Genomic DNA, 12,000 nt, shown 5'->3' on the forward strand with positions numbered 1-12,000 from the left:
TACCTCTTGGTGGTGCTTTGTATGCAGTAGTGCAGCTAATGGAGGGATTTGCAGTACATTTCCTTTCAATTTGCTTCCCATTTGTGTAATGTACTATCTGAGTAAAAATCCATATATGGTGCAAGGAAGCTCCAAATTCTGTCTGACATTACATTGTAAAAGAAACTCACTACATTCTGTAAACACAAATTTTAGCTTAGGAGCCATGAATTTCTTGTCATAGTTTGTACTTAATATTTTAATTAGGTGCAGGTATGTTCCTTTAACAAGTAATTGGCAGAAATAATGTTGGTTTTGTTCCAACATGAAACTTGCCATGTTGTGGAATTAAAAGATTGTGGCGCAGTTTCCCCTGGCTACTTGTTTGCAAACATCTGCTTGTGTATTTGAGATGCTACGCGGATATTGGTGCAGATGATATCACATGATGAGCATCTCTGTCAACATTGGCACTGTTAACTCTTTAATTTTGCTTCATTCATATTATATAAGGTTTGATACATATGCCAAATTTCTGAAATGAGTGCAGTGGAATCTTCATTGAATCCGATTAATTGTGCAAATAGACCATTCTCTTGGTGAGCTATTCTCTTAATGAGCTATTCTCTGCAGCATTTCACTTTCTGGAAGGAAATGTAATTGTAAGTGACAAGATGAAAGATATGCTTGTTATGTGCGACAATTGGCCTGAAAAGACCCCTATAAGTAGGTCAGTGTTGTTGAAGGGTTAGGCTATAAATAGAGTATTCTTTGCCCTCACTGGCATTTTAGAGATCTGTGTTTACACAATTAAGGTTCAAGGTTAATTACTTAAATTATTTCAAAAACCAAAGATTTTTTTCTTTAATCCACAGTAGAGTAAATTAGAAGTTAAAACTAATTCCTGAGCTGCCATTTGAACGTAATTTACATTAGTGTTACAGTTTCAGAATGATTGCATTGCTGTATATCTGTCACAGGGAAATATTAGGAAAGTGGAACTGTTCTTCTTGGAGAAGACCGATTTGGGAGGAGACTTGATAGCAGTATTCAAACTTCCGAGGGGTCTGGACAGAATAGATGGGGAAATGTTATTCCTGTTACTGGAAGAATTGAGACCAGAGAACACAGATTTGAGAAAATTGGCAAAAGCGTCAATGACGACAAGAGCAAAACAATTTGAAGTAGCAAGTGCATTGTCTGAGAGTGTGGTGGAGGTGGGATCAGTTGAGGTTTTCAAAGGGGAATTTGATCATTACCTGAATGGGAAAGATTTACAGACCTGTAAGAAAAAGGCAGGAGAGTGGCAAAGGGTGAATTACTATTTCAACGAGCCAGTACAGATATGACTGGCTGAATATCCTCCTCCTGTGCTGTAATCTGTGATTGTGCTGCATGCTGCAGAATCAAAGCAATGACTAGGTATGATTTAACTCTGTTCTACATTGGGTTATAGTGATGCAATGTTTATGATATTGAACGAGTATCCTGGGGGTGGGGGGCGTTCAGATCCCCACGTGACAATTCTTGAAATTCAATTTAATACATCTGGTAATTGTGGACTAGCAGCAGGCAAATGTATCCATTTAACGTTGTTGTGTTGTCAAAACAAAGCTGGATGTTCATGAATGTACTGAGCGCTGGGAAATGCTCGTCCCTCTGGTTCCAATCGTGTCTTACTCTCATAAATTTGCCTTCTGTGGTGCCCTAATAATTGACTTGGTCATGTAACAATCAATACGTTGGAAACAGCAATCATCTTTTCAACTAGAGTTGATGAACAAATTCTGTGCTTGTGTATGACACCGATATTAGTGCAAATATTATGCCACAGTTCTGAGCCAAAATATATAGGGAATAAAATGCATTTACCTTTATGAATCCTCATCCTGTAGTCCTCTATTGTATTCATTTGTCTGTAGAACATATTTTTGAAAGCAGTTGGGTCTAGAACTCGCTCGCTTGTAAGCAGAAGTTAAACGCAGAAGTGCATATTATGATTTTACGCGCAATCTATGTGCATTTATGATAAAGATCTGTGATTACACAGAACCTATGATGTTTAAAGTGGATTTTTTAGTATCGATAGTGTGCATAGTATAATTTTTTGATAAATGCAACTACAATATTATCATGGAGCAGGTTATATTTAATCAAACTTCTGGGAGTGTTTGGCCAGATTCTGCTCTTTTTGGGAAAGGTAGCTGCTACCAGCATTCCCAATCTTTGATTGTTTAGATGGTTGAGTTTTTTTTAATATCACTGGTTATTGTACCACGTTCAGCCACATGCCCTTGGTAATATTATGTTACTGGAAAAATGGCTTCCCGTAATGGAACAAAATCTGTAAATGTGTCATTTACATTAATTTAGCACTACCACTAATTTTTTTGATGCATTTCTGACATTTTTGTCCTTTTTAATTGAAAGCTACAATTTTGCTATTTTTAATAGTGTGTGCTAATACTATAACCAGATTATTTGCCCCTCTTATTAATTAAATCACAGAAATCATGAAATTACCATTTGTAGCCCGTTGATATAAAAGTAAAATGCAACATATTTAATGCAATATAAATATGCAAAGCTTTACATAACAAAATGTTTATTTTTGATCAGCTGTCATGATGGAGAAACAGATTATCACCAGTTTCTTTTGTTAAAATTTGTAAATTTTGGGGTAGACAGTAAAGATGCTAACACAAGTCGGTGTGCTGTAACAAGTATGGAACAATACTATATTTTTATCCACATCAGTCTTGTTTATTGTATAATGACTGCGGCAGTGATTTGCTGCAGCTCTACTTACAGGCCAATGATTTGCAATCAATTAAATCAAACTATGACTTGAATTTTGAAAAATTTCCCATGTTGTATGTTTGCAAAGATTGTTCTTTTTTCATGAAAGGGAAACTGTTTATGGAAGCTCTCTAAATTAACTGCATTGGCACAAACAGTTTGGCTTCAAGACTTCCAAATGTGGACTTTACTTATTGACTCTTCAATGTTGCAATTGTGTTTGCATGCATACACTGATTTGGTACAGTTTGGACTTTGCAAACTAAATAGTCAGTTATGTTTCGGGGGTGGTGGGGGGGGTGCCAAGCGGGCTGAGAGATAAATAGGAGGGGGATAAGGCTGGAGAAAAAACAGCTCTATCCAGCTGCTGCCTGTTTAAATCTTAAAAATCTACTGTACAATTTCTGAATGTAGAGGTCCGAGTTCACGTCCAAGAAATAATGGAAAGTGATTAAAATAAACTCCTCAATAAAATGCCTTTAATTAAAACAACCTGTGAGTATCGCAATTGGTACATTTTCCACATGGGCTAGTGAACTCAATTCATCCAGGAAGGCTTTGTGCAAGGCAGTGTAAATTGGATTTTATATACTTAGTGAGAATATATTGCAATGTATTTCCCTAAATAATGCAACTTAATTAAGACAACATTTAATAATAATAATTTAAAGAATGGTTAATGTGTCAGAACATTGGACTGGATAGGCCATTCAGCCCCTTGAACCTGTTCGGCCATTCACCAAGATCATGGGTGATCTGTGTCCTAACCCTATATACTGTATTTGGCCAATATCTCTCTAATACCTTTGTTTAATTAAAATTTATCTATCTCAGACTTAAAATTAACAATTGACCTAGCATCCACTGTGGTTTGTGGAAGAGAATTCCAAACCACAACCACCCTTATGTGCAGAGGTGCTTCCTAATATCTCTCCTGATCAGTTTAGCTCTAATTAGATTCATAGAGATATACAGCACGGATCCTTCGATCCAACTTGTCCATGCCGACCAGATATCCCAACCCAATCTAGTCCCACAAGCCAACACCCAGCCCATATCCCTCCAAACCCTTCCTATTCATATACCCATCCAGATGCCTTTTAAATTTTGCAATTGTACTAGCCTCCGCCACTTCCCCTGGCAGCTCATTCCATACGCATACCACCCCCGTGTGAAAAAGTTGCCCCTTTAGGTCTCTTTTATATCTTTCCCCTCTCACCCTAAATCTATGCCCTCTAGTTCTGGACTCCCCGACCCCAGGGGAAAGGCTTTGTCTATTTATCCTATCCATGCCCCTCATGATTTTATAAACCTCTATAATGTCACCCCTCAGCCTCTGACACTCCAGGGAAAACAGCCCCAGCCTGTTCAGCCTCTCCCTATAGTTCAAATCCTCCAACCCTGGCAACATCCTTATAAATCTTTTCTGAACCCTTTCAAGTTTCACAACATCTTTCCGATAGGATGGAGACCAGAATTGCACGTAATATTCCAACAGTGGCCTAACCAATGTCCTGTACCATTGCAACATGACCTCCCAACTTCTGTACTCTATATTCTGACCAATAAAGGAATCTACCTGTGACTCCATTTTCAAGGAGCTATGAATCTGCACTCAGGTTCACTCAGCAACACTCCCTAGGACCTTATCATTAAGTGTATAAGTCCTGTTAAGACTTAGTTTCCTAAAGTGCAGCACTTCGCATTTATCTAAATTAAACTCCATCTGCCACTTCTCAGTCTGATCATGATCCCGTTGAAATCTGAGTAACCTTCTTCGCTGTCCACTACACTTCCGATTTTGGTGTCATCAGCAAGCTTACTAACTGTACCTCTTATGCTCACATTCAAATTATTTACATTCTCAGACTATGCTCCTAATTTTAGAATTTCCAATCAGTGAAAACAGTTTGCCTTTATCTACCGTGTCTTTTCCTTTTAATCTCTTGAACACTTCGATCAGATCACCACTTAACCTTCTAAATTCTAGAGCAAACAGGTCTAGTTTGCAAAATCTATCCTCATAACTCCTGAAGTCCAAGTATCATTCCTGTTAACCTACATTGTACTCCCTCCATGGCTAGTATATCCTTCCTAAGGTGTAGTGCCCAGATCTGCTCATAGTACTCCAAGTGGGGTCTAGCCAGAAGGATTGCAGTGTTTGGATTTTAAAATAGTGGCATGTGGGTTTTGCCTATTTTATTGTGAAGGTTTTTTGCTAAACTAGGTCAGACATTCCTTCAAAATTTAAACAACCTAAAAAACACTAACTCGTATTTTGGGTTTCAGCAGTAGATGAACTGAGCTGGACATGGATTATTTTAGGGAAGTGGAAGTAAACAATATCGGTGATTGATATTGAGTCAGAGGCTCAGCTTACTGTTGGATGAAGCTCACTTCATTGTTCAGATAGCAAAAGAGACACTCTCAGTTTTCTAGGTCTTGCAAAGTGTTGCCACATTTGCTGATTCCACATACGAGTAAAAAGTATATTTATAGAGTGCAAAACCTTTGTTCCTCAGACTGTGTTTAGTCATACTTGGACACACTGGTTATTGGTATAGCATTATGTTTTGCAAAAAAAAAGCAACTTTAGTGATAAGATAAAAGCACTTTGTCTTACCTCTGCTTCAATAGCTGGAGGTGATGTAATGCCCTAGAATTCCACATACACTCTGTCTGTACTATCTTAACACATGAAACTGCTCTGCATTAACCACTGACATAGGTGTGACTTGCAGCAGTAAGCAGATATAATGACTACACGGGCAGGTAATATGGGCCACGATAGAAACACCTTTGTGTTTGAGCTCATTAATTATGGATGCCCGACAGCAATTAGCTGGCAGACTTCATTTATGCCACTGATTCCATTCACACTGGAAACATAGTTGGGTGCAGTATTATTGCTGGGATAAAATAACTGGATTCACCATTATATGAACACAGGAATCCAGCTCATAGATGTTCATCTTAAATTAAGGGAGTAGTGTTAGAAAGGGGCTTTAGGGTCAGACTGAGTGCTGGAGAGGTAAGATATGACAAAACTTAAGTGGAGAAGAGATGGCTTTTCAATGACAATAGTTGCCCAGCTAAAGTTATACCTGCGCATCCACTAATATCATTTATTGTATCCGTTGCTCCCGATGTGGTCTTCTCTACATTGGGGAGACTGAGCGCCTCCTAGCAGAGCGCTTTAGGGAACATCTCCGAGACACCCGCACCAATCAACCAAACCGCCCCGTGGCCCAACATTTCAACTCCCCCTCCCACTCTGCCGAGGACATGGAGGTCCTGGGCCTCCTTCACTGCCGCTCCCTCACTACCAGACACCTAGAGGAAGAACGCCTCATCTTCCGCCTCGGAACACTTCAACCCCAGGGCATCAATGTGGACTTCAACAGCTTCCTCATTTCCCCTTCCCCCACCTCATCCTAGTTTCAAACTTCCAGCTCAACACTGTCTCCTTGACTTGTCTGGACTTGTCCGACCTGCCTATCTCCTTTTCCACCTATCCACTCCACCCTCTCCTCCTTGACCTATCACCTTCATCTCCTCCCCCACTCACCCATTGTACTCTATGCTACTCTCTCCCCACCCCCACCCTCCTCTAGCTTATCTCTCCACGCTTCAGGCTCACTGCCTTTATTCCTGATGAAGGGCTTTTGCCCGAAACGTCGATTTCGCTGCTCGTTGGATGCTGCCTGAACTGCTGTGCTCTTCCAGCACCACTAATCCAGTATAAGCTTGCTATTTGTTGTCTGAAGAAACAATGGGCGCAAGTGGTTTTCTCACAAAGGTCAATGTTTATACAGTTGAATTCTGATACCAACAGGTATTAATAGTTGGGAATGGAGAACATATCCAGCTTTGAATTTGCTGTCCCTAATTGGCATTTAATAAACAGTATACTGTTTAAAAACCCCGAACTGTGTAAACATCTGTATACTGCTGATGTCTTTGATGACTTTTGAGTGCCATTGATTGTTTCACAATTTTCATTGTTTTCTTATGATTCCTTGTGCATGAGAACCAGCAGCTTTCAAGTTGGTTACACCCATGTATTTGTGCACATTTTACTGAATGCATAAAGCCAGGATGGATACCAGTGATCCCTGTGGAATTTCTAAATTGCAGAAGGGGAAAGAACCTGCAAAACAAGCTGTTCAAACAAAGATTGCTTTTGTTAATGATTTACTCTATGGCTGTTGATGATAAATAGAAGTAATGACCTTGACTGGACAGAAGAACATGTTTTTACAATTAAGCATTCTAAACCTGAATTTCTAATTAACATGACGAACTAGGAACATTGCACATTCAGTGTCTAATACGTTGAAATTCTCAAGTTTGTATTTAATTCATCACTTGCCTTTATGTAGCTACCATGGGCCACTCAAGATATATTTGTTTATAAATTTGTTTGCTGTATCAATGGCAAATTGCTAAAGTTACATTTGCTGTTAACTTGGTGGGTTCCTACACTGAGAATGGTAGAGATTTTCCTTGTACTGTATTTGATTTGAAGGTTGAGATAATTTATGTATATTTGTCTCCTCATTATTCAATTACATTTTCAGCAAAAGTACATGCAGAATACATTTCTAGTTTTGAAGCCATTGTGTATTTGGTTGTATGTCTGACATGGGTTTCTCAGTCTGGTTGCTTGCGTGGTAAAGGATTTGTTTAGTCCTGGTCTCATGGTAGCTTCACTTTCACCTTTGTTGTGAAAAGGAAAGAAATTTGAGAAATCTCTGCTAACGTTACATCTCAAACTAAATTTCTCAGCCTCACATTAAATTTAAAATAAATTACATTTCTCCCATGAGTTACTTAGATACCTTCAAATTCAAAGTCTACAAATGCATACTTTTGTACTTCAAATTACTGACGTTCCTTTATTGCTATCTACCACCAGTCTTAGAAACCTCTGAGAGTTAAAAACTGAACATGCTGCGGATTATTTCATAAAATATTCAATCAGCACCTTTCAAATGGAAATAGTTTTGACCAGAATGGAAAAATGACTCCATAATCCTGCCAAAACTTCAAAATAGAAAGCAAAATCTTTTTTTTCATGACCTATGGCCAGTGTTTGATTTGTTTGGAAACAAAACTGCCAATGGTCATATCTGTCTCCCTGTAGACTGCCAGTTGAGACTGGGAATTTGCCAGTGAAGAGTTTGAACCTGTGTCCCATTACTCCTGTGTTGCAACTATTCCATTTTGTACACAATATGGAATTTCAGACATAAGCATTTAATTGTCTTAAAGACATGGCACTGTACAGAATTTCACGAAATGGTTTCTGTGTGCCTTCATTATTTTGTCAAGGTTTTGGTTGGTATGTTTGAGAAGCAGCTTTTTTGCCAACATTAGTAGGCCTATTTCAATTTAAATGTACAGCTGACTCTGATTAGTTCAAATTGCCCACTCCCCATCTCTACTTTCTGTTAAACAATAACAGCCAACACAATCCCAGTGCAGTGGTCGTGTTCCTACATCTGTGTTGGAAGGTCAAACCACATCTCAGGATGTTAGGGCCTCAGAGGTGTGTGATTAAACTTTTATACAAATCTTCCAGTTTTTTTTAGAATCTCGCATTACTTTAAAAAAATGTAAAGTTGATATACTTTATGTGGCTCTTCAGTTATTAGCATCATTGAATGGGTCTTGCACAGCCGATAGCAGCTTATAAATAGGGCTGCTGGATAGCTTGAGTGCAGAAATGTCTAGGTCGCACTAAATAGAGCCATAAAGACATAGAGATGTACAGCACGGAAACAGGCCCTTCGGTCCAACTCGTCCATGCTTACCAGATGTCCTAACCTAATCTAGTCCCATTTGCCAGCAGTTGGCCCACATCCCTCTAAACCCTTCCTATTCACATACCCATCCAGATGCCATTTAAATGCTGTAATTGTACCCGCCTACACCACTTCCTCTGGCAGCCCATTCCATACACATGCTGTCCTCTGCATCAAACAGTTGCCCCTTAGGTCCCTTTTATATTTTTCCCCTCTCACCCTAAACCTATGGCCTCTAGATCTGGACTCTCCCACCCCTGGGAAAAGGCCTTCTCTACTTATCATCTCCATCCCCCTCATGAATTTATAAACCTCCATAAGGTCACCCCTCAGCCTCCGATGCTCCAGGGAAAACAGCCCCAGAGCCTATTCAGTGTGATATAGTGGTAATATCACAGACTAATAATCCAGATACCCAGACTGATTCTTGGGGTAATACTTGGGGGACACTGGTTCACATCTTAACATACAATTAATTAATAAAATTCATTAATCTGGAATTAAAAGTCAGTCTCCGCAATCATCATGAAACTATCATGGTTTGTTGTAATAGCCAGTAAGTTTGGTAATGTCCTTAGGGAAATAAATCTGCTACCCTTACCCAGCCTGGCTAATGAGTGACTCCAAACCCACAGCAACGTGGTTGTAAACTGGCCTCTTAAATGCCCTTGCAGGGCAATTAGAGATGGGAAACAAATGCTGGCCTTGCCCATGACACCCTCATCCCATGAAGGGGTGAATGAAAATTGTTCAGTTTTTCTACGGAACCTCTAGTGATAGCAACACGCTGCATCAGCATGCTGTTGATGTGACCCAATATTATGAAGCTATGTGTATCCTGCCTAAATAGTATAGGGCTGAAATATCATCGTAGTGCCATAACAGTGCACCCAGTTTGCAGGCACATCAACTGCACACAAAATACTCAGTGGTTAGTACTGCTGCCTCACAGCACCAGGGACCCGGGTTCCATTCCAGCGTCAGGCAACTGTCTGTGTGGAGTTTGCACGTTCTCCCTGTGTCTGCGTGGGTTTTCTTCGGGTGCTCCGGTTTCCTCCCACAGTCCAAAGATGTGCAGGTCCGGTGAATTGGCCACACTAAATTGCCCGTAGTGTTAAGTGCATTAGTCAGGGGTGAGTGGAGGGGAATGGGTCTGGGTGGGTTGCTTTACGGAAGGTTGGTGTGGACTTGGGCTGAAGGGCCTCTTTCCACGCTCTAGGGAATCCAATCTAATCTAAAATAATAAAGATAAAAGCTGGAGAGCAATACCCAATGCTACCAAGATGCAGTTTGTGAAATAAAACAGGTCTGAGTTTGATATGAGTGATTTCATAGACTTAATATACCAGTTTATTCATTGCTTTATTTTTTTCCATTAAATATTTCAAACGTGGCTGCAAATTGAATGGTTGGTTTGTTCCTTACATCAACAAAACACTGATGTTTTCCAAGTTAGCCTTCCATGGGCCCTGGCCATTCAGTGATACTTTGCCAAATAACTATTTGCCTATGTAAGTTTTTGTTTCCAGCTGTTTTTGGTAATCAGCTAATGATCTTTAAAAAAAACCAGCAGTAGTAACCTCAGACAGTGGTTTTCTCACTAATTTAGAGGTACTGAAGTCAGTTGCAGATATCCTCTTGTCAGCCTGTTCAGAGATGTTATGACACACCTCTGAAGTAGGTGGGGCTGGAACCTAGGCCTCAGAGGTAGAAACGCCACCACTTGATAAGACCGCTCAATGCAAATTAGCTATAAGTAATTCAGGTAATATGTATCTTACATATATACACACAGGAATCCAACTCTCAGAAACCCCATAAGGCAACACAAAATACCTTTGTTCAATTCACATAATTGTACCTTAACTTCATGTGATATTTTCCTAGTCAGCTATTTTTATATACTAGTTTGACCAGCTGCTTATCTTAACATGTATCAGCCTTTTTTATTGGTTCCCCTTAATTATCCAACTGTTCCAGGACCACCATCTTGTGATTGATTGTCTGGTTTCCTCCTGTGTCTCTGTCCCTCTCCCTAATCATGCCTTCTCTTAATTATATCTTTTCGCATGACTTGCAGCCTCACGGGTAGTTTGCAAAGATGAGCAGATCCCAAGATTTAGCAGCTTTGAGTTTTAAGCCAAGGTTTCCTACATAAGTCTCTTTAAATGACGACTCTTGCTGTGATGTTGTTCACGGAATGATTTCCATGTTGTACATTTCAGAATTTCTTCAAGTTAAAATAGAACTTTATTAGTATTAGCCCAAAGCCACCTCCATTCCTAATGTGGGGTGGATCCTTAAACAGAGAAGAAACAAGCTGACAATGGTTTGCCTTTGTGGAGTTGTTTATAAACTGTAGTGTGATTCCTGTTCCAGACCTATCATGCAATTTTGCACAGCAGGTAATAGGGAAACTGATTGAACTGAGCTTCCTCCTCAACAATGACTGATGGAAAAAAAAATGGGTGGTGCTTCTGAGGGCACTGCTTCAACTTCTATTGGAATTTTATCAGATATCAGCTAAGTCTTATTTCAGTGAGTTTCATGCAAATTTTCTCTCTGCGAGTCCTAGCCAGTTTTCTCATGCTGTTGTTTCAAACCCAGCTGATTATCTTGCACTGTGCCCCCATGGCATCCTGCTTGCCATTTTCTCCCAGTCATCACAGGCAGAGGTCCGGACTCCTGCTGGATACCTGGCATCAGCACCATCTTTAAAGCCCAGCGACGTACTCAGCCAAATCCCAGCTGCCTGGCATGGGTTCTGTCGGTTGTCAGAAAAACATCAGGCAGATGGAAATTGGCAGCCTGCTTTGCCAACAGGAACGCAGCAGTCCCATGTGAAGGGCAGTGGGAGGGGGGGAAGGGGAGTGCACGATTTGCCTTCTCAAATGAAGAGCCAGCAGGAGCAGACCATTTGGTTCCTTGAGCCTGCTCCACTATTCTAGATGATCACGACTGAACTGATTGATTATGGCATGAGCTCCGCAACGTTTCCTGCCTGCCTCCATCACCCCCCCAGTTCTCTTGCAGGTCAGCAATTAGTCTAAATCAGCATTGAATATATTCAATTAACATGCCAGGGTAGGGAATTCCAAAAATTAAGCCACCCTGTGGAAATAGATTCCTTGTTTCCATCTTTAATGGGGAACCCCTCCCCCCATTGTGAAACTGTGCTTCCCCCACCTCAGCACTCCTCAGGTTTAGATTATCCTTCATGGGGAATATTCTCTCCTTATCTACTCTGTGAAGAACCTCCCCCCAAAAGAATCTTACGTGTTTTTGGAATCATAGAACCCTACAGTGCGGAAGCGGGCACTTTGGCCAATTGAGTCTCAGTCTGCACCGACCGTCCTAAGAGCACCCAACCCAGAACAACCCCTCCCCTTTCCCCATATCCTTACATTTTACATGG

The 12,000-nt window shown here is 40.4% G+C and overlaps 1 protein-coding gene across 4 annotated transcripts in view; it reads left to right on the forward strand.

Moving 5' to 3' along the window:
* Positions 1-12,000, forward strand: part of cgnl1 (cingulin-like 1) — a 157,778-nt gene that overhangs the window by 81,499 nt on the left and 64,279 nt on the right. The gene's annotated exons all lie outside the window — the stretch shown is intronic.

The sequence above is a fragment of the Chiloscyllium punctatum genome, chromosome 48 (assembly GCF_047496795.1).
Source record: "Chiloscyllium punctatum isolate Juve2018m chromosome 48, sChiPun1.3, whole genome shotgun sequence".
Taxonomy (NCBI): domain Eukaryota; kingdom Metazoa; phylum Chordata; class Chondrichthyes; order Orectolobiformes; family Hemiscylliidae; genus Chiloscyllium; species Chiloscyllium punctatum.